Raw genomic sequence first — 27,688 nt, 5'->3', positions numbered from 1 at the left:
CCACCAATGCTTTCAGCACCACTGAGAAGTACCTCCATGGGGTTTATGTACTGGCTGGCAATGTGGTCCGGTGCCAACATAGGGATATGCATTCCATCTATCGCCCCACTACTGTTAGGGAACCCCATTGCAGCAAAACCATCCACTATGACCTGCACATTTCCCAGAGTCACCACCTTTCGTAGCAGCAGCTTAACGATTGCTTTGGCTACTTGCATCACTGCAGCCCCCACAGTAGATTTGTCCACTCCAAATTGATTTCTGACTGACCAGTAGCAGTCAGGCATTGCAAGCTTCCACAGGGCTATCACCACTTGTTTCTCAGCTATCAGGGGAGCTCTCATCTTGGTATTCCTGTGCTTCAGGGTGGGGGAAAGCAACTCACAAATTTCCATGAAAGTGGCCTTATGCATGCAAAAGTTTCACAGTGACTGGGAATCATCCCATACCTGCAAGACTCTGCAGTCCCACCAATCTGAGCTCGTTTGCCAGGCCCAGAATCAGCATTCCGCTGTATCAACCTGCCCCACTGCTACCATGATGTCCCAATTGCCGCCTCCTGTGCTTTCAGGAATATCTGTGTACATGTCCTCCTCACAATCATCCTCGTGCTGGTGGCTCCTAGCCAGGTTCTGCACATACTAGGAGAATGCACGAGGTGTTTACTATGCTCATAACAGCAGTGTTGAGCTGAGCAGGCTCCATGCTTGCCATGCTATGGTGTCTTCACAGGTGACCCAGCAAAAAAGGCACGAAATGATTATCTGCTGTTGCTTTCACGGAGGGAGGGAAGAAGGGAAGGAAGGAGGGAGGGAGAGGAGACTGAGGACATGTACCTGAAACCACCCGCGAAAACGTTTTTGCCTGATCAGGCATTGGGAGCTTAACCCAGAATTCCAATGGATAGCAGAGACTGTGGGGACTGTGGGATAGCTGTCCACTATGTACCGCTCTGTGAGTCGATGCTAGCCATGGTATTGAGGATGCACTCCACCGACTTAATATGCTTAGTGGGGACATACACAATCAACTGTATAAAATTGCTTTCTAAAGATCAACTTCTATAAAATTGACCTAATTTCATAATGTAGACATACCCTTGGACAAGTTAGAAGTCTTCAATTCACCATGGTCTGATGAAATACATCCTAGAATACTCAAAGAGATGACAGAGGAAATAGCTGCAATTATCTTCAAAAAGTCATGGAAGATGGGAGAGATTCCAGAGGACTGGAAAAAGGCAAATATAGTGCCAATCTATAAAAAGGGGAATACGGACAACCCAGGGAATTACAGACCAGGCATCTTAACTTCAGTCCCAGAAAGATAATGGAGCAAATAATCAATCAATCAATTTTCAAACACCTAGAAGTTAATAAGATAAGTAACAGTCAACATGGATTTGTCAAGAACAAACCAACTTAATATTTTCCTTTGACAGGGTAACAAGCCTTGTGGATAGGGGAGTAGCACTAGACATTGTATATCTTGACTTTAGTAAGGCTTTTGATACTGTCTCCCAAGACCTTCTCATAAACAAATTAGGGAAATATATTTAGATGGAGCTACTATATGGTAGGTGCATAAATGGTTGGAAAATTATTCCCAGAGAGTAGTCATCAGTGGTTCAGTCAAGCTGGAAGAGCATATCAAGAGGGATCCTGCAAGGATTGGGTCCTGTTCAATATCTTCATCAATGATTTAGATAATGGCATAGAGAGAACACTTATAAAGTTTGCAGATTCAACCCAGGGGGTTGGAAGGGACCTCAGGAGATCATCTAGTCCAACCCCCTGGTTAAAGCAGGACCAATCCCAAAATAGCCCCCTTAAGGATTGAACTCACAACCCTGGGTTTAGCAGGCCAATGCTCAAACCACTCATGCTGGGAGGGGTTGCAAGTGCTTTGGAGGATAGGATTAAAATTCAAAATCATCTGGACAAACTGGAGAAATGGTCAGAAGTAAATAGGATGAGATTCAATGCAAAGTACTCCACTTAGGAAGGAACAATCAGTTGCACACATAGAAAATGGGAAATGACTGCCTAGCAAGGACTCTGCAGAAAGGAATCCGGGGGTTATAGTGGATAATAAGCTAAATATGAGTCAACAGTGGAACAGTGTTGCCAAAAAAACCAAACATCGTTCTGGGATATATTAGCAGGAATGTTGTAAGCAAGACAGAAGTAATTTGTCTGCTCTGCTTTGGGTTGATAAAGCCTCAGATGGAGTATTGTGTCCAGTTCTGGGTGCCACATTTCAGGAAAGATGTAGTGAAATTAGGGAAAGTCCAGAGGAGAGGGACAAAAATGATTAAAGGTCTAGAAAACATGACCTATGAGGAAAGATTGAAAAAATTGGGTTTGTTTAGTCTGGAGAAGAGAAGACTAAGGGAGGACATATCAGTTTTCAAGTACATAAAAGATTGTTACAAGGAGGAAGGTGAAAAATTGTTTCCCTTAGTCTCTGAGATTAGGACAATAAGCAATGGGGTTAAATTGCGGCAAAGACAGTTTAGATTGGACTTTAGGAATAACTTTCTAGCTGTCAGAGTAGTTAAGTACTGGAGCAAATTGCCTAGGAAGGTTGTGGAATCTCCATCATTGGTGGTTTTTAAGAGCAGGGTAGAAAAACACCTGTCAGGAATACTCTAGTTGTTACTTAGTCCTGCCTTGAGTGCAGGGGATTGGAGCTCCCTTCAAGTCCTACACTTCTATGATTCTATGACTTTCTTTACTTTAATTGACTAGCTAATGATATTTTCTGCCATCTTTCAAGGAACGATATTAGTTACATTTACCTTCATCAGTCACAATTCTTATCATCAATTAGTTGTATTACCATATTGGCTAGGAGCCCCAGTAATGGACCAGGACCCCGCTGTGCTAGGCACTGCACAAACGCATTTGGGGCTAAAGCTGCTTGAAAGGAAGTATTCACGTGGAAGGCCAGATCTTTAGCTATGCGTGAGTGTTAAAGATGAGTGGGAGTGGATGTAGTTGGGGTAGGTTGTGCAAAGAGGCATTACCTCAATGGAGAAACACTGTGGTAATCACTCTAGCTGGGCTAATTGTAGCCATCTTTTATTTTTGGTTACCCTTCTCCTCTCTACTCCTAACCTCAGACTGTTTGATTTATGTACCTGTTATTTCTTATTTTTAGATTGTAAATAGAGCTGGTCAAAAAAGTTTTGATGGAACAGTTTTCTGTCAGAAAATACAGTTTTGTTTAGATCAAAATGTTTCATGGGAACATGTCAATTCCGACAAATTTTTGACAGGAAAAAGTCTAAACAAATCATAGTAGCTTTCTTGTTTCAATGTTGTCAAAACATTTCATTCTGATAAGGTAAAAATGTTTCATTTTGACTTCATCATTTCAATCCATTTTGTTTTGACATTTATATTATTTTGAAGTGTCATATTTTAGATATTGGTTATATTAATTATATTACTTTATAAATGTTTTTACGTTATCGAAATGAAATGTTCAATAGCCTCAAACTGAAATTTCTCAGAATTTTTGTTCTGCTGAAAATATCTAAATTTTGGCCTTTCTTTCTGATTCAGAACTCTTTTTGGGGGGATGGATGTGTGTGGAATTTTGGTGTTTGCTGCAGAATGGAAATTTTGGTTTCTAACCAGCTCTAATTGTAAACTCTTTGGGACAGGAATGGTCATTTACCATGTTTTTCTAGTACGATGGGGCCCTGGCATTGATGACCTCTATGGCTGACTAGAAGAGTGTGTGTATGTGTGTGTGTGTATATATATATATAAGAAACAATATTTAATAATAAAGTAGCTGCTCAGCAATAATCACTACCTGGCCACTTTATTTATATGTTCACAGGTGGCGGGTATAATAGGCTAGGGGAGGCTAAGCTTCCCCTGTGGCACAGTCGCCAGCCTGCTGCTTTTGAGAGCATGAACACCTGGGCTGTGGTGGCCCCACCTGTGCTTCACTACTTCCTGTCCCTGTTCTGCCCCTTCCCCCGCTCCCCACCACCTGCCCCTGCCCGAGTCCCTCCTCTCATCCACCTCCCTCTCACAAGGCTCCCACTACCTGTCATTCACCACATCCCCCCTCCTGGTGAGCAGAAGGCAGCAATTAGGGGTTTCTGTTTTCGTACTTGTCCCAATACAAGACTGCCAGAAACCCTGGGTACGAACTCAGGTTGTTGGCTTGTTTCAGAGACTGTGTCACTGCGTCTTCACTGCTATTATAACCTGTGCTATCTGGATTAAAGCTAACACAGGTGTGTCTAGCCATGCTACAATCAGTCCTTCATTTAGGGGGTAGACATACCCCAAATGAGATCTGACTAGCCCTGGTCTCTGTGCCCCAAGAGCTTGCAATGCAAGTCTTTTGAGCATTGGGGCTGGGAGTTCTCAGGAGGAGGACTGCAGGCTTGTCATTTCCTTAGGCTGAGCCCAGTCCTAGCTGTGTTCAGATTGACATGCAAGACCTGCCTTCTCTCAGACAAAAACAACAAAGGATCACATCCTGCACGCCACCTGGTACCCATGGGAAGGCAGAGACAGGAGCCCTCCTATTGTGATTTAACTGAGGCCTGAGATGATAAGGTGATAGGTGCCTTAGACATACTGAAGACAGTCAGGTGCATGATACATTGTTCTCAAAAAGAGAATGCAAATAATTGCCATGCAGGGCTAAAATCTCCCATGTTTGGTCTCTGTTTTGTAGGCTGTTTGGGCCCAGTCATATTGTAAGTATCTGTTCTAAGATGCATCCTTTTTAAAAGGCAGCACTATCCTGGCAGAGTAACACTTTGGCAAAGAGGCTGCTGCTGCTAACCCTATACAGAGGTAAAATGCTGATTTATTTTGGGGGTGATAACCTCATATATACATCAGGGATCAGATCCTTTTAGCTTTCAGACAACGAGTATCTCCTTAAACAACTGTTCTTATAGTAGTTTTTATTTGGAAAACTGACATTTTTTTCCTTCTTCGAGATTTGATATACTGTCAAAAAAAGTTCTTGTTGCACTTGAACAGTGGGAATTATGGGGCTTGTAGACACTTGGCTTGTCCAATAGCTTAATTCTTATTGTGTTCAAAAACTAGGCACTGGAGAATTTACAGTACCAGCAAGAGTATCAAATATTCATTTTAACATGTGTGAATTTTGCAGCTTTCTCACTTGACTTGACATCAAGGTTGAGTGAATTGGTTTGGAAAAAATTAGAACTGACCTGAATCTTCACTGAAACCAAACCAGACTGACCCGCAAAGAGTGCAAGACAACTTCTTACCCTTTACTCACCAATCTTCTGGAATCAAGGTTAAGAAGAACTAGCTTCAGTCAGTTCGAAGCTAGATGTGGCTAATATTTTTTTAATCAAGCCCTCTTTTCTGTTTGTGAATCATTCATGACCTGATCCCTGATTTCAGGGAATGCATTCATTATTCATAAAATATACACATGAAATTATGTATGCAAACAAATGTCAGCCTGTGGATTGCTGCTGAAAGACGTCTATTGAGTTCTAAAGGCTTTGGGTCAGACTCTTAGACTACTCACAGTTTGCCCTTCATTATTCATGGTTGGTTGACAACATATGTTCTTTGGGGTGGGACTATCTTTTAGTTTGGGATTTGTACAGTACCTAGCACAATGGGACTCCTAAGTACTATCGCACTACAAATCAATATTAATAATAATATAAATTTACAAATTAATAATCCTTTGTGCTAGAATTTGGGGGGTTGCAAACATTTTTATAAGAGCCCAATGACCATCTAGATAAAACCAACAGACAAATATTATGGTTCCATAAGTAAGAGTTATCGTTCTTTCTTCTCTCTTGGTTTTGCCCACTCCCCCTTCAGAATCAGGTGACAATTACCTCACTGTAGTCCCACTCTGAGCAAGGGAAGGGGAGTGACTCATCTGAGAGTCCAATAGATCCTTTGTTGCTGCCTAGGCCAGTGTTCTTTGTTCCTTTGAGGCTGGGCTGGGTTTGTCCCGTATATGCCCTGATGAGGTGTGAACTGCTCCTCTGCTCTTGGAGAGTTTTGCCTGGGCCTATTTTAAGTCATGAGGACACATTTTCAGCTTCATAACCATATACATGAAATTACAACCTATAACATTACTATAACAACAATGCTCAGTGCATCATGAGCCTTCCGCAGACACCCAGCATGACAAACTTTGCATTGGATACCACACAATCATATTATAAGGAGGAACACGGGGATGCAGGGTGTTCCCCCGAGGCACAGAGTGTCCCACCACTGAGGTCAGATTCTCACTTAATTTTTTTTTCAAACTTGCTGAAATGGGGTTCCAGCACCACAGGGAAATTGGAAATAATCTTTGCCACTGTTTTACTAGCCATCCCCAGAACTGCTGATTCTTCTTCTGACTTGGGGTATGTCTACCCTGCAATTGGCCTCTGTCAGCTGACTTGGGCTTACATTGAAGAACTATAAAATTGCAGTGTAGACATGCAGGCTCTGACTCCTTGCTATGCATGTGGCCCCTTTCCTTTTACCCTCTTTCCCCTTTCTTTGTGTTTTGAATCCAGAGTTCCCAGCCACGACCCAAAATTCTGGGATAGACCTACTAACTAGAAAGCCACCTGCTATACTGTACCCCTTTGTATTCTCGCTGCCTCCCAGCTACACTGGTCCAGCCTTAAACCACAGGAAGATTTCCTTTGCCCCTTTCAATTACACTGTCACCACCAGCACCATCTTTGCTTGCCAGAGAGGGAAGGTGTTTTTTTCTCTCCATCCCTCCACCACAATTCCTTTTAGGTGTGTCACTCACTACCCCTGCTGCCATGGTTTCCACCCACCGCAACTTCCACAGAGGCAATAAAGGGGAGGGGGAAGAGAGATAACCCCTCACCCACACAAGTGCTGCTCCTTTTGATCCTCTGGGGAGGGTGAGGGGGTGCACTTCACATTTATTCCATTTCTCAGCTCTCTGCCAGGGAAAGAAAGTGTCTCCCACTGTCCTATTACCAGTGAGTTCAGGAGATGGAAGGGGAGAAACAGCCCTCAGCCCACAAGTCTCCTGCTCCTTACAGTCCTCTAAGGAGGAAGATGGGGGTGGGAACAGGTCATCTATTCGCTGTTCTCAGCTTTCCAGCAAAAATGGAAAGCATTTATCTCCTCCACCTGTGTTATCAGTGAGTGCGAGAGAGAGAGAGAGAGAGAGAAACCATTGCCTTTCAATGCATATACACCAGTGATGAGGCCAACGGGCCTATTACTCAATCATCCAACAATGCTGATGCCATGTCTCAGATGGTGTAGGAGGCCCTCAATCCATTCTTATCTTCCTCTCTGCTCCTACCCCCTCTGTCCTATTCTCAACTGCCCCCCTCCGGCTCTTTGGGGATGCCCCAGGTCTTAAGCTAGTATAAAGGATCTAGCTGGGGGCTTTGCTGGTAAATAAGGGAAGAGTGGGCGCTCACTGAATCTATTTCCCCACTCCCTCATGGCAGTCATTTGCCAACATCACAGCACATCAGATAGGGACAGTTTAACCTAAGGTACATCTTTCCAAATTGCCTTTATTCCTTTGAAGTTTCATATAGGGAATAATACTTTTGAAGGGGGAGGGGGCGTGTTATTCTTTTTCAGAGACCATGTGTCTGTTGCAGTCATAGACACTTGTCATCTGAGGATAGGGGTAAAAGCTGGAATCCACAAATTCTAATCTAAGCAATGCCACTAACTTGAAGTTTGGGCTTGAGACAAGTCACTGAACTTCTCTGTGTCGATTTCTTTATCTGCACATTGAAGATAATAGTACAGTACATATTTCCCTCATTCACAAGGCTGTTGCAAGGCTTAATTAATTACTGCTTGTACATCACTTTGAAGAGGTAAGTGCAAAGTAGTATTATCTGGGCGTGACACCCTGTCTACAGATAAACTGCTGCACAGGAAGAGGGCCCAGAAACAGACATAAACACTGTGATTAGAGACACACACGGCACACAGATGTGTGATAGCTCTTGGTATCGGCATGATCTCTCCACCTGCACATGTCTGTCCATCTGCTCTTCAGCCATTGAAAAGCAAATACCTGACTCCTCCATGACCGCACAGAAAATTGGAACAATGATATTAAAAATCTTTAGCCCTAGCCTGCTTTAAGTTAGCCTCTGCATCCTGTATTTTACACATGAACCCTATAAACTCCTGTGAGCACATTTTTTCTTATGCTCTGAATAGGCTACAACAATCAGACATACTAAATTCCAAGTGCATTTTAGAATCATAAAATCATAGAATATCAGGGTTGGAAGGGACCTCAGGAGGTCATCTAGTCCAACCCCTTGCTCAAAGCGCAGACCAGTTCCCAACTAAATCATCTCAGCCAGGGCTTTGTCAAGTCTGACCTTGAAAACCTCTAAGCAAAATTCCGCCACCTCCCTAAGTAACCCATTCCAGTGCTTCAGCACCCTCCTAGCGAAAAAGTTTTTCCTAATATCCAACCTAAACCTCCCCCACTGCAAGTTGAGACCATCACTCCTTGTTCTGTCATTTGGTTCCACTGAGAACAGTCTAGAGTCATCCTCTTTGGAACCCCAATCAGTTGGTTTCCAATGGGAAAAGTTTCTGATGTTAGGGACAGACACATTTTATAGACTATGGGACAGATCCTCAGCTGATGTAAATCTACATAGCGCCATCAAAGTGAATGGACTTTGCTGATATTGAAGTATATGCTGATTTACACCAGCTGAGGATCTGAACCCATTTTCTGGAAGTTGATTGTGAATGTTTAGTGTTCCCAAGACATCACACAACACTGTAGGTGGGAATGGTCCATGGAGACATTTGCAGCACGTATCTATAAAGTCCTTTGGGGGTTTACTGTAAATACATCACATAAGAGTAGTAATGATTAGTGAGTTATTAGTTTTCCAATGATATATTACATGAAACTTTTTGGGTACATATTATTGTACTGTGTTAGATGTAGTGAGTATTTCAGGCATGACAAAAGTTGATGACACAGAGTGGTGAACCCCCAAGTGACTCTACTGTGATAAGCTTTATGCCTGTTCACAGAGTGGTCCATGGAAACTGCAGAAATCATGAACCTCTAATACAGTGGACAACCAAGGCTGGATCCAAGCAATTTGGGCCCCAAGACACACCATTCAATGGAAGCATCTCTATGTTCTGTCTAGAATTGGGATGGTATCGGCATGGGTCACTCAAGCAAAGGCACCTGATGGGTGGATAGGTGCCCACCACACTCCAATTTGGGCAGGGTACAACCTACCAATTCCCTGTACCACTGTTACCTCTCTGCAGGTGGGCTGGGGTCCATACCAGAAAAAGGACAGAGCCTCCACCCACTGGAGTGGAAGACTTTGTATGTGAAGACCTCTGCCAACCTCCAGCAGAATTGTGATGGGAATAGGAGCAGCAAAGCCCCTCTCCTAGAGTGTCCTCTGCTAGGTTGCTGTTGGTGGGGTCCCTTCCACTCAGCAGTGGGTTTCAGAGTTACCAGCCCATTAAGATGAATGGGACACCTCACACATTGCAGGCTCTTACAAACGTTATTAGTTATAGCAGTTAAACAAAGGCTTAAGCAGCCTGACTATTTCCCTGTCAGTGGCTCAGCTTTCAGTCCCTCGACTATCACAGTGTCATCATTTCACTAGTCCTTCGTACCACCATAGAGTCTTTGAGGGTAGACATGAATTTCTAATGTAAAAACTTCTGGGCTTTCTCTCTCACTTACACACACACAAAGGCACATGCTTAATTTTTTTCCCCTTTGCAAGTCACTTTTAACAAGAATTCAATTTATTACCATGAAATAAAATGCATCTCCTCAGTTACTCTTTTCAGAGATAATAATGGATTACGAATCTTTCTAATGTCTGTGACAGTAAGATTAACTCAGTAATCCTGTTTGTTATGTGTCTCCTACCTCTCCTTGTACATAGGATAAGTCAATAGAGTTTAACTTCTCTAATTGAAATCAGCCTACTGACTGAGTCTGCCAATGGATACAAGAGCTGGACTGTAATAATCTGTTCAGTGGAGAATTAATCTCCTGGGAGTGAGGCAGACCTAATTACCAACCTGGTAGAAGAGTCTGCTATCACTGCCCATGTGCCTAGCTAGAGAAAAAGGTCCAACATGCCATTTAACTAATCTCTTCCTGAAATGTTTTAAACCTGCCTAATATTGCATCTTATACCAGCTGCCAAAGCAAATCACGCAACAGAACAAAGGCTTCCCTCTCCTCACACTGGGTATAGAAGGAAATGGGGCCACCCATTTTGCTCAGGGCAACAGCCTGCAAGTTCTAAAATTAAAATAAAATAAAATAAAGCAAATCTCATGAAGAATTATAAAATGTATTTAGAAAACACGTTTAAATTACAAATATATCAACCTTTCTCCTGAGAGCAGCCATCTTGCTAAGAAAAAAAGACAGTGATGTTTTGCCAATGTCAATAAAGGATCTTTCACAGGGTGGCACTGGCCCTTTAAGGGGAAAGAGGCCAATGCACCTTTGACTAGTAAGCTGCCTCCTAATTTGGTTTATGCAAGGACTCCTGGGACATATAAATGGGGGGATGCCTGAGGACAGGCAGTGAGAGTCAGTCAGGAAAAGTGAGGCTGCCTGGAAGTGAGAGATTGGCACATGAAAGCTGCTGGAGACCAGGAGACTGCAGGCAGTCCCTGAAAGATGTAGGTAGTTCCTGGGTGAAGGCAGGAGAGCAGCAGAGGTAATTGTCTTCTGATTTCTAAGCTAGAGAGCTGAGGGCGAGAGAGGGCTGAAGGCAGGGGAGCAATGGAGAGTTAGACCCAGAGGGTTGGAAAGGGATGAGGGCCAAGGTGAGTGAGGGATGCTCTGCTGGTGAGAATGAACTCACAGAAGAGAGGCTGTTGGATTTTTCCTGGGGATGAGTGGGATTACACTCCAGTGAGAAGGGCTGGGAAAAGGACAGATGAGGGCCTAAGAGCCCTGGCGTAGCAAAAGAAGCTGGAGCATGATATGTACTATGTCAAAGGACTAGAGGATATGGGATTTTAAGGACTATAGACAGCGGGGGTGATAAATGGAATATATTTTGGGTCTCTGAAGAAAAGAAGCTGACGCAGGTGCACCTGTCACACTGCCACAGAATGGCGCTCCATGCATGGGTTGCCTTATGACAGGACCTCAGTTTAAGGGATTGTAAACTGGTTTCCAGCAAATGTGGTATATCTATATGATATTTCCACAGCTGTGGTCAGGGCATGTGTCCCTCTGTATAGAAGAGAGTGAGCAGCTACCAGCGCGTACTAAACTGGAGTGTTCTCCATCAAGACTTCTAGTTACTGGAACTTGTTCCCATTCCCCAGTAGTCCAAAATGGCCTCAATCTGTTGACCACTGCAAAGACCTGCTGTTGGCTAGGGCCAAGATTTTCAAAAATAGGTGCCTAAAGTTAGACTCTTAATCTAAGATACGAGGTCTGTTTTTCAAGACTGATGAGCATCCAGTAATTCTCACCGACTTCACTGGGAGCTGTTGGAAATTTTTGAAAAAAATCAAGTCATTTTACAGGGAGCTTAATTTTAGGCAATCATGTTTGAACAGCTAGGCCGTAAGCATGTAAGAAGGGCTGATAGAATGGGTGTGATGGAGGTGTGGCTGAGCAATGTGTTTTGCTGCTTTGAATCACTGGTAATTAAAGCAGTTTATTCTCAGTTCTGTTATGCTACCTGCTGGTAATCCCTGTATGGATTATTATTAATTAAATTATTATTGATCTTAGGGATCTCTTCTGTATTTGAACTGAAATAAAAACATCAAATCATTCAACTTTGAAATTTAAATATATATATACACACACACACACACACACACACACACACACACACACCCCTAGCTTTTAAGCCAGAAAGGACCATTATGATCCTGTCTGACCTCCTGTATAACCCAGGCCATTGAATTTCACCAAGTGATGCCTGCATCAAGCCCATAACTTCTGGTTGAGTTAGAGCATCTCTTTTAGAAAAACATCCAGTCATGATTTAAAGTCTAAGTGATAGTGAATCCACCACATTTCTAGGTAAATTGTTCCGTGATTAATTAACCTCACTATATCAACATAGATAGTATTTAGTACATTTAGATCTGAAACAGAACCATTTTTTCTTCAGATTGTTAGAATGGTATCACTTGTGGCTTTTCCTGAGTCAAAACCCAAGAATTTTGTTATTTATTCTAAAAAACCCACCACAAAACCACCATAAAACCCCTTGTGATTGTGTCAGAGTTCAAGTTTGATTTCCAAACAAGAGCAATTCAGGTCAGCATGGGTAAGAGCTATATGCATAAACACACATATCTAATCTAATCTAATACAGACACTCATAACCATGATACTGAATAACACAATTAGCATCCATGTTCCAATTGAACTAGAATCTTGAAATTTGGTACAAATATTCATTATGGGCCACTCAGAATAGGAGAAAAGGGTGAGGGGATTCTAGATTTGACCTATACAGAAGAGCTTACTTTCAAATCAGTCCATTTTATTTCAATTCAACTGTTCAAATGCCCTTTAAAGCTGCAGTCATGAAATTTGTTCACTCATTCAGTATGTCCTCATTTGTCTACAACCCCTCGGGTCACAAAATCTGACCTCTGATCTATCAGATGTCACCAAAAGGTCATCAGTCTTTCTTCTCTGATTTCAACTTTTCAGATGCCTTTTAGATCTACAATCTTGAAATTTTGGTGCATTAATTCAATATTGAACAATAATCACTGGAAAAAATGGAAATTTGACTCTCTTATTGATGACTTTGGGTGACCTCACAAAAGCGATAGGAAATTTCTTCTTAGACACTGCAACATTGCATCTGAAGCCTTCACTGTGGAAAAATTAAGGTTGCCTGAGATCCCTGGTTTTATTTATTAGATTTTAGCCAATTGTTGAAAGGCAAGTGAGTGTTTGGCTGGAGCATAAGACAGTCACATCCACCCAAAGGATGGACTGGTATGCATGATGTATATCTATATACACGCACACACACGTATATATATATTTGTGCCTGTTTATATTGATATATACATGCACTACAATACATATGAATTGTGACATCATAGGATACATTTTGGAACCTGCATTTGAGTAACCTTTGACAGCTTCACCTGAATTCTCTCTATAACCTCTATTAAGAGGGGCCACTTCTGACATTCTTAGTCTCTGAGCAGCTTCAAAAAGAGTTTTAAAAAAAACAAAAAGAATCCAACCTGCCAGATGAACTTCTTCTTCGTTCTCTCTCCAAATGTGAAATTACCCCCAACCCTTCTCCCACTAAGGTCTGATACCTTATAACCCATCTGATAGAAACAAGAACTTTATGTACCAGTGGAAATAGAGTTTTCCCCTGCTTATCTATCGTTTAAGGACTTCTGTTGAAAACATGCATAGACAACCCCTAGTGTAAGGGGACTGTTGGCCCCCCACTTAGTTTTAGTAAGGGGTTTTTGGTTGGATAGCTCCCAGTACCAAAAGGAAGGGGAAGTGCGGATGGGAAATCAGGACCCTGAGACAGACAGTCCCGAGGAGCAAAAGAGAGAGGCCAATGCTCCAGATCAGCCTGATTGACAGGGTGGGCAGGCTAATGAGGGAGTCAGGAGGCTGGGGTGTCCCATCCTTTGTGTGAGCTGGAATTGCATGGATCAGAGTGGGGCCAAGCTAAGGAGATAGCAGGGGCCCAAGCTGAGCTGGGGACTAGTGCCTGGCCAGCCAGAGAGAACCAGAGAAGCAGCCCAGAAAGCAGACCTGTGTCAGGAGCAAAACAGCAGCTACCAGAGCCAAAGGGGCCAGAAATACAGCACAGGAACATGGAGGCAGAGCATCAGCAGTGCTGGGGCTGGAGTTGGAGCAGTCTGGAACCAGGTGCGGTGAGCAGCTGGGAAGAGCGAGGGGGCACCTGGGCAGTGGGCCCAGCGCAAGGAGATGCCCCCAGCCAAGAGGTCTTGAAGGCCAGACTTGGAGAGGTATCATAACCGCGACGGGGGATGGGGGGCAATGCTGGGAAGAAGGGTCCTGCCACCTAGAGCCTGAAGATGTGTGGCCACTGCCAGAGCAAGTGTCTGACCCACAGCATCCCTGCAGCACAGCCAGGGCCTGAGAAGGAGGCCTGGGACTTGTGAGGAACAGACTGTGAACTGCCCTCACATTTCAGCAACGGCTGTATCTGACGTCCCAGTACCACAGAGCGGGGTGATTTGTTTTCCTTTAACCTTTCCCATTTTTTCCTTATTTTTTAAATTGGTTGCTGTTTAATAAATTATATTTGCTTGAAATATATGTAATGATCGGTGGGTCAGGGAATTGTCCGGAGCAGAGAGAGCACCCCACAGTGGGGATGCCTTTTCCCCCTTTCCTATGTGACCACGACAAGGTTGGGGGTTGAGTCCCCCAGGAATCCTGGGCCCAGCCTTGCTGGGGTTACGAGGACTCGGCCACACAGGAGAGTGGAAGGGGAGCCCTTGAGGTCAGGCAGGCCTCTGGGTAAAGGAAGTGGGAGTGAGGACTAGATCCTTTTGCTAGCCCATTTCACCTGGGTAGTGCATAAGCTAGGAAAGTTCCTCACAATAGAGGGACCATTCCCTTGCTTACTCTAGTGTGAGAAGCCTTGAAAAGCAAGGGAAAGGGGGAGGGAGATTTTCTGAAGGTGTCTTCAAGTAATTGGTTTAACTAACTATGGATCCATTAGCTTGAAGCACTACTGAACCTAAAAGCTAGAAACTCCTCAAGACTGCTATGCACATCTCCTCATGCTATTAGTTTCTTTTACGTTTTGTTACAATTACCGACTTATTCGAGTATTGTAACGTTAGTGCTCAGCTGGGATACTGGACCAGCCAGTGAACATGCAGCTGGTTAATGGATTAATGAGACTGGTATGTTCATTTTAAGGATCTCATCATGTCAGCCAGCTGTCTGGTGATGTAACAGGCTTGATCCCTGAAGCATTTAAACCAGCCAATGACTTTGAGAAACAGGTCTCTTGTTAGAGTACATCCAGCATGCTAATGATATTATTGCATCAAAGTTTTACTTTGCTTGGATTTCTAGGCTGCATGAAAATCTCAGGCTACTTCAGGTGACAGCTTCCATTTTACATGCTGCTGTCCTGTGTACATTTGTACCAATAAACATCAGATGAAAGAGAATTTCTAGTATTTTACTTTATAAGTAGGAAGATGAGCCTTCCTATCACATGACAAGGTAAATAACTCATTTCTATGAGAACAAAATTCATTCTGGTTTGAGTTACTACTGAATCAACATTTAGCTGCTGAAATCGGTGTTTTAGTGCCCAATTGTTGATTCAGAGAGGATGAACTTTTAGACCTCAAAATTGGGTATTGGGCCTCAAATCTGTAACAATCCTATCTAACAGAAATATTGTCATAAGAATTGAGATAGATAATTCTTTTGCCAGATTTAATTTAGGATTAGATACAGATTTTACATCAACACAGGCTCAAATTCTTCTCACCCTTGCAATGGTGCAGTCCTATTGACTTCAGTGGGCTTTCTTTATTGTAACTGAGACCAGAATTAGACCTTGGTTTTCTTCTAAGCAGCTTCTCTTCTCTCTATTATAATTACATACTGTCATAGCTTTCCCACTCAGATTTGAACCTTAGCGTTCATAACCTGAGAAGCTAGCAGGAACCCCTCTAAGCTTAATTACCAGCTTAGATTTGACATCGCTGCCACCAGCCAAGAATTTCCAGTGTCTTGGCTCACTCTGGTCTCCCCAAAACCTTCCCTGGGGGACCCCAAGACTACAGAGGGCTGCTGAGTTAATTACACAAAGGAAATAAACCTTCCCCCGCCACCTCTCTCCCACCAGAATTTCCTCTCTGGGCTAACCCAGTGTAAACTGATGCAACCTCTTTACATAACAATACCAAGAATGCATGTCTTTTCTTTTCCCAAGAAGAGACAACCCAAAGACAAGGAAACAGAAAAGGTCTTCACGCCTCTCTTCCCCGTACTCCTTGCCCGCCTTGGGACTACTAGGCAGTACTTTAACACAGAGAGCGCTTTCCTCTCCCCCCTGTCTTCCTTCTCCCACCAATTTCTGGTGGGCTCAACTAGAAAAAAGATCAAGGTCTTAAAAACCAAAACTTTGTAATAAAAAAGAAAGAGAGATAGAATAAACAGGCCTCTCTGTTAATCGCAGATGTAAGGAATACAGGGTTTTCAACTTATAGACAAAGCATGGAATAAACATAGAAAGGATAAACAGCCATTACTCCAAAATCAATCAGTACTTAAAAATACTCATGCCAAATACAACTAAAGGACTCCACCGCCAGATACACAGAGTGAAACATACGAAATACAATTCTCAAAGACCTAAGTTTTGCTAACTTGTACTATACAACTCGGAAACAGAAATTAGAAAGGGCCGGAAATCAGACCCTCTTCATAGCTTGAGAGAGCACAGAACAGAACAAGACCAGACCCAAGAAAAACCCACAAATTCCTCCCTTTAAGCTTTTGAAAAATCGGTTTCCTGATTGGTCCTTGTCAGGTGTTTGGTTCCCTTTGTTAACCCTTTACAGGTAAAAGAAACATTAACCCTTAGCTATCTGTTTATGACACATACTTATGTCAGTCACTGACTATGTGCACGGAGATGTATGAAACATAGAAGATACAGCCTCTCCCCAAGAAAATTACAATCTCTTTTTCTCTTCCCACCTCTGCTAGGGAATTATTTGCTAACCATCATTTTAACAATTCCATAAAACAATTCAGTTAACACTAATAGCATCACCTTATAAAACAAAAACTGGTAATTACTTGTTCCTTGTAAGAATATAATTTCCTAATACATGCTGATCAGGAATAGTCCTGAATGCAGTGAACTAATCATTTATTCTCCCTTTTTCCAGGGGAAAAATTGCTTGTATGTTTTGAAAAATAAAGCCTTCAGTGTACTGAAGCATGAGGAAGCCCCGTCAGAGAGGAGAGTAAAGGCAAGCACACTGTACTTTTATTTAGGTTTTCCTCTTACTAAAGCTTTCTGACAGCTAAGTGAAATGAAAAAGTGTCACTGAGCATGGATCAATGGAGTCTTAAAAAAAATAAAAAGGAGAAGAATTGTTGCGTCTCAAAAAGGAATGAGCTGACAGACCTGTTGTTTGGAAGGCAAGATATATAGCATGAAACAGGAATTGCAGTCTATGTTTTCAATCAAGAAGCACAATCAAGATATCACAATGTTTAGTAATAGTAATAAAACCAAGAAAAACTAGAAAACCAAAAATACCTGAAGTTTTCAGTTATAGAAAAGCTTAAAAAAAATCTGGAGACACCTTCATATTTCTATGCACACTGGCATACAAACAGAAGAAGATAATTCAGATGGATAAGGAAAATACCTACTAGCTGAGTTAGGACAATAAATCTCAGTTGACAACACTGCCCAGATATTTAGGATTATTGCTACAGACCATTGAATAAAAGAGCTGTACAGAAAATGGATTTTCTGTCCCATGAAAAATGTTGTAAAAACAAATGTTTCAAATCAGGGGGTGAAAAAGCCAAATTTTCAAAATATTTTGGGAAAGGAAATTCTGAAGAAAATTCACTTCAGTTCAACTGATTTTTTTTTTCAGTTTTGACCATTTTAAATGTATTGCTACACATAAAACAAAAGTTTGAAATAACAAGTAGTTTCAAAATGAAAAATCAAAACTTTCCATTCAGAAAATGTTTAAATAGGACATTTTGAAGCGTCCAAACCAAGTTTTTCCATTTTTTTCTAAGTAAAATGTTGTTAAAATCCATATTTCACAAAAAAGTTGGTGAGCACACCAGATCTCTTCATAAGTGGGTACAATCAAATAATATGAGTTTTAATATGGTTAAATGTAAATGTATACATCTAGGGACAAATAATATAGGCCATACTTAAAGGATGCAACTCTGAAAAAAGATTTGGGTGTCATTGTGGATAATCAGCTGAACATGTGCTCCAGTGTGACGATGTGGCCAACAGGGCTAATGCAATCCTTACATGTATAACCAGGGGAATCTTAAGTGGGAGTAGAGGGTTCATTTTACCTCTGTATTTGGCACTGGTGCAACCACTGCTGGAATACTGTGTCCAGTTCTGGCACTGACATTTCAAGAAGGCAGTTGATAAATTGGACACGGTTCAAAGAAGAGCCACAAGAATGATCGAAGGATTAGACAACTTGCCTTATGCTGATAAGGTAAATAGACTGAGTTCCTTGAGTCTAACAAAGACAAGGATAAGGGGTAACTTGATTACAGTCTATGTATCTAAATAGGGAACAAATATTTAACAATGGGCTCTTCAATCAAACTCAGACTGGAAATAAGGTATACGCTTTTAAAATGAGAGTAATTAACTCTTAGAACAACTTACCAAGGGTCATGGGGGATTCTCCATCATTGCCTATTTTTAAATCAAGATTGGGATGTTTTTCTAAAAGATCTGCTTCTTTTGGGGGAAGTTCTATGTCAGTGTTATACAGTAGGTCAGACTAGACGATCACAATGGTCCCTTTTGGCCTGGGAATTTATGAAGATTCAAGAGCATACTGAGGTTGAGAATGTTTCATGGGCTGGAGGTATTTCTATTATAAATAATATTTTGCAATCCCAAAGTGTTGTACAACTCCATGCATTTCACTCCCTCGGTTGCTCTATCTTAGATTATAAATGCTCTGAGGTAGAGATCATCTTTGCATTATGTAGGTGTGTACAGCACATAGAACAATGGGGCTGAGTGGCATCTGTTGGCCCAACTCCAATACAAATAATGTCAATTGCACTAAGCTGGTCTAAGACTGGTTTAAGAAAGGGGAGAATCAGAACACCGGTCTTACATGGATTTAATTACATTGACTGTAACCTGGAGTATTGCGTCCAGTTTTGGTCCCCCGACTACAGAAGGGATGTGGACAAATTGGAGAGAGCCCAGTGGAGGGCAACAAAAATGATTATGGGGCTGGGGCACATGACTTATGAGGAGAGGCTGAGGGAACTGGGGTTTTTTAGTCTGCAGAAGAGAAGAGTGAGGGGGGATTTGATAGCAGCTTTCAACTACCTGAAGGGGGGTTCCAAAGAGGATGGAGCTCGGCTGTTCTCAGTGGTGGCAGATGGCAGAACAAGGAATAATGGTCTCAAGTAGCAGTAGGGGAGGTCTAGGTTGGATATTAGGAACCACTATTTTACTCGGAGGGTGATAAAGCACTGGAATGGGTTACCTAGGGAGGTGGTGGAATCTCCTTCCTTAGAGGTTTTTAAGGCCTGGCTTGACAAAGCCTTGGCTGGGATGATTTAGTTGGTGTTGGTCCTGCTTTGAGCAGGGGGTTGCACTAGATGACCTCCTGAGGTCTTTTCCAACTCTAATATTCTATGATTCTATGACATCAGTTGGACCATTTGTGTGAGTAAGGCTTTTGGCTACTGCCTTGAGCAGAATTTTTTCTGACTTATGCGGGTTAAAGTGAGAGGAGAAGCATGTCCAATGTGTTTAACTTGCCTTCCCATCCCTGCAATAACAGGGTATCCGTGCTCTGCCTAGTTACTTTTTCTCACTAATTGATTCTGAGACATGGTTGTAACATTCAACCTTCACAGATTAACAATGGCTTACTAACGCTTAAGCACAAGTTTAAAAAAACTAAATGGGATATCCGGAGCCATTTGCAAACAAAAACAATCTGTTGTACTGGTACAATAGTGGATAAGAGGAGAAAGTGGAGAATCCACACCTCCCTCCTTTTTTACTTCTTGGGGAGAGGATGGGGCTGTTTTTATATTTGTTTAAAAACAACTTAGCTACAGCTGTGAAACTGATGATAGAAATGCTATCCAAGTGCTCTGAAAACACTTCCAATTCACACAAGTCTCCCTGAGGAGGGAGGGAAAATCCATGGTAATCCACATTATAGAAAATGCTTGAATGTATGTAATGCTGATTTTTGCCACCTGCTCAGCTTTTTCTCTGTTACAACCCTCCTGTGAGGAGCATACTTAAGGGTCTTGTCAAAAAATGTCAACTTTACTTTTTTCACCAGATGCAATAACTTCCCTTGAAGACTGACTGCTTTGGATCCCACGTGAAAATACCAGTAAGCCTTCAGAGATGGGTTTGGGGATGCCAATTGATTTGAGACTAGTTTACGGCTGCTAAATGCCTTTGAAGGGCCCTTTGCTGTCTGCTCCCCTCAGGGGGGCTAGGAGGTAAAATTATTATTCACATCTTTCCTTTTTTATTAAATAAATAGGAAATGCTTGATTTGACTGCGTATGTTTTCTTTTAATTAGAATCCTGCAGACACTCTCTTCCCAGAGGCTAATGCTGATAAATAATCCTTAACAATGTATGCATTACAGAACCATCAATTTAACTATTTTTCAACTATGGTTAGCTTATCACAAATCAGTTGACAGCAGGTATTAAGAGGTGCCTCCAGTAAGCTAGAAACAAGGACATTAGCATCTAGGCAAAAAGTCAGGCAAGTTTCGTTTGTTTGTTTGTTTTGCCTGAATAACTACTGAAAGAAAGTGTGTGTTACTACAATTTCCAACAGCTAAAAAAATCCTTTCACCTTTGTGTTTTAAAGAATGCCTTCAGTGAGATTCACAGTGAAATCCACTGCTTTCAAGTTTTTTGATCTTTTCCTTGTGCAAAGATTCTAGGATAGCAAAGGCAAAGTAGTAGGTTGTGTCTGTTAGAAGTATTTCAAGTGGAAACATAATGCTGTAATAGATCAGACAAGAGCAGCATCTTTGGTATTTGCATATTGGTCCAGTGGCATGCTGCATGCCATTGTTGCTTTGATTCTCGCTTACCTCTGACTGCTTTTAAGGTTTTAGTTCTTCGGCTGGTTAATGTTTAATGTTACACGCATTTGAAATGAGGGTCGAGGAGAGGTCATTGCTGGTAATTAACTGTGGGCTTTCTCCAGACTAAAAGTCATCTCAATAGTTACTGGCCTGGAAAAGTGGCATCCTGTAAGCCCCAGAAAGAAGCTACAAGCAGGAGTGGGAAGAAGGGGAAAAAGAAAATTAGTATAATGAGGTTATAAAGATGGTCTTGTGATTAAGGGACTGGACTAATACTGGAATTCAATTCCTGACTTTGTCATTGACTCCTTGGTGGCTTTGGGGAAATCAGAATCTTTCTGTGCCATGTGTGTCCATCTGTGAAATGGGGATATTTATAATTCACCTGTATTTTGTCTTGTCTATTTAGATAGTAAGCTCTTTGGGTCTAAGACTCTTACTGTGTGTATATACTTCACACAGAGGGGCCTTGATCTCATTTGAGGCCTCTACCTGCTACTTTAATATACATAATAAGAGAAAGGATAGGAAGTTGCAGTACACAGGGAATGAGAAGCTCAGTTACACGAGTTCCGCCATCTCCAGGTAGCACACAGGTGTGTCATTTAGCTTTTTCCTTGCTTTTGGAGAAGCAGCCAACTTGTCTCCTGGGCAGGAAGTATATGTAGACTTTTGGGAACTGAATGCCAGAAAAGGCAAGACATAGGGACCTCACAAAATAGTTTCTCAATTAACAGTGTGTGGAAAGGAGATTTTATTTATTTTTGAGGATGAATTGATGCTAGCACTCTCTGTTGAGCTATCCATTCAGACCAGTAGTGTTTTAGGGTAGAAGTCAATAGCTATAATGGCTTATGGTAACTGACCTAATGCAAATAAAGACTTTGTCCGTTACATTTATGTAAGTCCAGACAGCATTGTTGGTAAGATAAAGTGAATGTCTTGAAACAATGTCTAATATGTTACTCTTTTTCCCTGGTGTCATCTTGCAAAAGTTTTTGCAATTTGAAAAAAAATAAATAAATCAGGAAATAATTCAAGCTGTCTTTGGGGAGGTGGGAGAACTTTCCTAAACTTTTTAAAATGTTTGGAAGGAATTACAGTGCGTCCATTTGTTAATTGTAGTGCCACAGATGCTCTATCTGGCTGTTCTCTGCAACTGGATGGTCAAGGGCTACCCAGGGAAGCAAAGAGAAATTAGTTTGCCAAACTAATAGTTTCTTCTCATCAAACATGTAGATGAGTCCCTATCTTTCACAGAGGAGTGCAGTAAATAGCTATTTCCACATCAGCAAAGGGTCCATGGAGATGGAGCCAACTTGCTTGTCTGTCTCTTAAGTGAAATCATACTATCCATGAAACTCCTTCCTGGTATTTATATACCTCTCATCACCATGGAATCAGAGTGTCATTCAAGATGCTCAGATACTATGGATTATGTATAGGCTGAAAGTGCCTAAATACAATGTACAGCCAGAATCTACTTCAGGTGGGCACAGAAGTTCAATCGTGGGTTGAATGCCAGGGTGAGATCAGTATTCACATAAAGTGGGTGGAACTCCTCACGTGGTTCAGTGACTTAAAAGAAGTTGGATAGTTTTATTTCTGTCTCTCCAAACCTCATTTCTATGCTCATCCCAATTGTCTTGTGGCTACACTGCTGTCGGAATAACGTGATTTCTCTGTGTGCCCTTTGCCCAATTTAAAATATATCCTCCCTCATATAAATATCATGCAGGGTTGAGAGCCAGTCTTTCACTGAGATGAGAAACCATCAAAATGGGCTTTGGTTGCTTCAAGACAAATGATAGGAAAACAGATCCTATTAGAAAGAAATAAGCAGAAATTTCAGTGTCTGGACATTTTTCAGCTGATTGGAGCATAGTGAAATCCCCACTGATCAAGCCCAAAGCCATTCACTCCAAAAGACATCTTTCAATAACTGCTGCAGCCAGAGGCCATTATGTCCAGGAAAGTTAATTGGGCAAAACTGTATCCTGTGAATATGGCATTGTAGGAAATGAGCACTCATATCAAATGGAACTGTTTATCGGTGATCCAGGATCCTTTCCGTGTCAGTCTGTAAATACCCAGATTTAGCCTTTAAATCTCTACCTAGCTGTGGAGGGATAGAAGGAAGGACTTGCAATTAAAGGCATGGGACTGGGAGTCAGGAGATATGGGGATGTAATTCAGAGCACCTGTAAGAGCTACAGAAAGTCACCTGGGATAGTAACACTGGGCACCTAGAAAGGGAGACACCCCAAATTAGACCTCAATTTTGAAAATTTGAAACTTAAGTTCTCCATACCTCCATTTCCTCCAGTTTGAATAGGGATGATAATATCATGGAAGGGTGTTTACCTACCTTTCTTGGGATATTCCTCATCTATAAAATAGAAGTTCTGATACCTATCTTCTTGAGATGAGGAGTCCAGCTATAATACGTGGCTAATCCTACTTATCTTTTTTAGCAAATTAATCCATTCATGTCTCTGAGGTATGCTGAGATCTGAAGGAGGAAAGTGTTGTCCAAGTGCAAAGTATTTTTACAACAAACAGTATTACAAAAATGCTTTTTCAAATATTCACAAATGTTTATACTATGTTTTTTCCTATGAAATTGAGATTTTTGAATGTCACTATTAAACACTAAATCCATGCAGGTTTGGTGTCAGATTTAAGCCTGTCAAGATACCATGGCTATACTGCTTCAGCCATGTTAAATTCTAAACAGAATTGATGGGAGGTATTCTTACTAATTGCCACTTGTGAAAAGATAATTATATTTTGTGTCACAGATAATATGCTATGGCGTTTGTGACTGGCTAAGCATGACCTACAAGACCTTTGCTGTTGTCGAATCTGGGGTCAGTGGTGCGGAAAAACAAAGAATAATTGAGCCTAGGAAAAAAGAGAATATGAGTCTTACCATCATTCATTTGGGGAAGGGGCTGGCGAGAAGGAGTTAAAGCTAACTTGGTCAATAAAAGATGACTATATACATTACTGTACCTATAGTCAGTAATTTATTCTTGGAAATGCTTTCATTGAATAGAAGCTCTATTTTATTTGTGGCCTGCTTTTAACTTCTTTCTGCAACAGGAATGCAGGAATTCTTTTATACTGTTGTGTTGCAGTGTACAATAGTAAATCTGTCAAAAAATTATTTAGGGAGGTTTTTTGCAAAACAAAAATATGTATAGGGACTGCATTCTCTGAACTTCTGCTAGTTAAAAGTTTGTAACCTAACTATTCTAGATGTAAGAGTGGAAGGCTGGATTGGTGGCTAAGGTACTGAAAGATACTCAGGAAGGCTGTGTTCAATTCACTGCTCTCCAGCAGTCATCCTGTGACACCTTGGTCAAGTCACTTAATCTCCCTGTGCCTCAATTCCCCACCTATAAACTGGGAATAATGTGACCTTCTCTCTCCTACCCCTTGTCTGTCCTGTTTGTTTGGATTTCCACACTCTTTGGGGCAAGGATTGTCTCTTATTATGTGTTTGTACAGTACCTATTACAATGAGATCCTGATCTCATTTGACACCCCTTCATGCTGCTGTAACACAAACAATTAACAACATGTGGCATTCATTTCTATTAGATAACCACAGAGAAGCATAAACAAGAGAAAAAAATGGCTTAATTAAATGATGAGATATTTACAATCCTATTTTCACACAGTTTGTTAATATAAAATAGGAGAAAACAAAAGAGATACAGAGGATCCCCAAGCTGGACCTAGGATCTTTGTCAAAGGCCTTATCTCTTTGTTTAGTACTTTGCAGGATTAAGCCACTATTTCTCTTGGCAAATGATTACATTGTTCAGATGGCTTCATTCAGGAGTGGCGGCAGGGTTTTTGGTGCCCTAGGCGGGGGTCCTTCCACACTCCTGGTCGTTGGCGGCAATTCTGCGGTGGGGGGGTCCTTCCGCACTCCCAGTCTTTGGGGCACTTCGGCAGCAGGTCCCGGAGCGAGTGAAGAACCCACCACAGAATTGCCGCTGAAGACCCAGAGCGCGGAAGGAGCCCCCGCCGCCGAATTGCCGCCCCCCCAAATCCTGGTACCCTAGGTGACTGCCTAGGTCACCTAAATGGAAGTGCCGGCCCTGGTTTCATTGTTATTTTAGTTAGAAGTTGGGCAAAACTTTATATAGCCTTCCAGTCTCTTCAGCCCATTACTCTTTCATTTCTCTTTTCTTTAAACATCCTAAAATACATCTCACTTGCATTTCCTTCATTACCTCTGAAGTATTCATTGTCAGTTCCCACGTCCCTTTTCCATATTTTCTCTAAACTGTGCCTAGTAAAATTAAACCAGACTCTGAATTATAGAAATCAAGAGAAATTAATATCACATATGTCAGATAAAAACACTCAGGTTTTTTTTAGTAGACAATCACTTTACAGGATACTGACATCTTTCCCTATATAATTAAGCAGTCCTAGATTTCATCTTTTCATAAACTAGTGAATTCCTGAAAACCAAACTAGCCAAAGGCATGAGTCAGCAATTTCTTCTTTTGCTTCGCTGCTGTTCCTTCTAGAGCAATGACTGTTTCCAGCTGTGCATTGCTTACCTCTGAGTTAACTGTGGGTGGCAGCTTGTACCACTGCTGCCTGGTTTATGAGCTCCAGCCAGAACCAAAAGAAACCACTTCAAACAATGCTATCACAACAACTAAGTAAAGTCAGATGGACACTGACTCAAGTTTGGTCTGTTTCAAAACAGTTCCCAAAAATGCAATCCCAAATGTGTGTTCTTTTGTACAGCTAAATTGGGTAATTGTGAGGGTCTTGTGTCTGCACAGCAATATTGCAGCAAAACTCTTCTCACTCCTTTTTGAAAGAGGAACATAATTTAGTTTGAATACAAGGCCCTGATCCTGAGAGATCCGAAGTGCCCTCATCTTTCTACTGGAGGATACAGGATCAGACTCTTCAGCTACCTGGAGCATGGACATGGTCATCTTCTATACTTTGTACAGGGTCAAACACATCCTCAACAATAATGATAATGGGTCAGATCCTTTGAAGTCCTAACTTGGACATAAACTCCCAAATTAAAGAATGCACAAATTGTGACGACCATCCTTTTGGCCAACATGCCAGGTGATCAAATGAGTTCTTCCACAGCTCTGGCCTCTTCAGCTTAAAAAAATAAGGCTCTGTAGCAGGGAGCTGTAACAAGTAACATCCCTGAGTGGTTTGGCACAGAGAGGGTCCTATAATACACACCAGTGAGTCAAAGAGCCAGCGGGAAGAATGAAAGAACCAAAGAGGTGAGCAAAGAAAGAACAGGATCCATAAAATAAGTAGAAGGGGAAGAGTGAGGCAGAGTCATGCCTGGGGAATTATTTGGGAGGTATTCAGAATAAGTGTCTGAACAGGAACTGCTGAGAGCTGAACGCTTTGGTGCCTAAATGGGAGCTATTTTGATCGTCTGGCCCCGATTACGAACGCTTACACATGCAATGCTGAGTGTTTTGAAACTTGGGTCCCACCTGCGAAAACTTAAATTCTTAGTTGCATTAAATAAAATCTAGTAGATCTGGATACAAAAAACCCCCTGGAAATATTCATGAAAATTAGCTTGGACCAGGTACACATCCCTTCTGCATTTTCTTCCCATGAACATTTGAGCAATCAAGGTTAGTGGCCAAAAAGCACAAAGCAAATTTCACATTTCAGGGTCCCATATGCAGGTGTTTGTAGGCTTTTAGCTATTCCATAGTGTCCTCTCAAGCATGCTCTCTTTTTAGGGTTGCTCAAATCTTATCTGGAAGCTGATGAGAGCTTATATCAACTTTTTAAAAATACTGTATGTGTGTGGGTGGGGAGGCAAGTCACCCACAGCTGAGTTGCAGCCCTCTGCATCCACTAAATCTGTTTCTGTAATTTATAACCTTCCCATTTGTAGCTCCTCACAGTAATCTTAATGCTGCCATCTTGGAAAGTGAAATATGTGAATCAATTACCAGCTGAAGTTACCAGGATCAGAGAATCTGAGAAAATACATTGTCTGAGGCAGGGAAGTGAGCTCTCAGGAACCTGACCAGACAGCAAAAAAAAGGAAGACAAAAGGAAAAAGCTGAGTTGTAAATAGCAAGGAATAAGGTAATTTAATAGTCTGGCATAATCTGGTCTCTAGTATTTCTTTGTGAATGTTCACAGTTAATCAGGGCCAGCTCCAGGCACCAGCAGAGGAAGCATATGCTTGGGTGGCGCACGCTAACGGGAAGCATTCCGTCCATTCTGGGGTGGCAGAATCTAGGCGGCTTTTTTTTTTTTAATTTTTTTGCACTTTGGCAGTTTGGGCGGCAGCAGGCCAAGCCATTTTTTTCCCCCTTGGGGCAGCAAAAGTGGTAGAGCTGGCACTGCAGTTAACCAATAACTAAATAACTCTGCCAAATAAACCAAAACTCTCATAGTACTTTGGAAACCATACCTGCATAATAGTGGGCTATGTTGGGTATCTGTCTGTTTGGTCTTGATTCAGCAGTCCATTCCATATTCAGCAAAGCACTTAAGTAAATGCTTAACTTTAGACACAAGCATTAGACACAGGCTTAAGGCCTAATTGACTTTAAGTTCGTGGTTAAAGCTGAGTATGTAATTAGGGGCTTTCACTAACAGGGGATGGCCTTAACCAAATACTGAACCAAATACTTAAATGCGTAGCTGAATTGAGACCTGTGTGAACTATTAAATAGAATGGGCCAGATTTTGCTCTGATGCTGGTACAAATCCAGAGTAACCTCATTATCTTTACACTTTAGAGAAAACAAATCTGCATTGTTGGCCCAAC

Source organism: Chelonoidis abingdonii, chromosome 2, assembly GCF_003597395.2.
Source record: "Chelonoidis abingdonii isolate Lonesome George chromosome 2, CheloAbing_2.0, whole genome shotgun sequence".
In the NCBI taxonomy this organism is placed as follows: domain Eukaryota; kingdom Metazoa; phylum Chordata; order Testudines; family Testudinidae; genus Chelonoidis; species Chelonoidis abingdonii.
The sequence above is the reverse complement of the archived record's forward strand: the minus strand, read 5'-3'. Positions refer to the sequence as shown.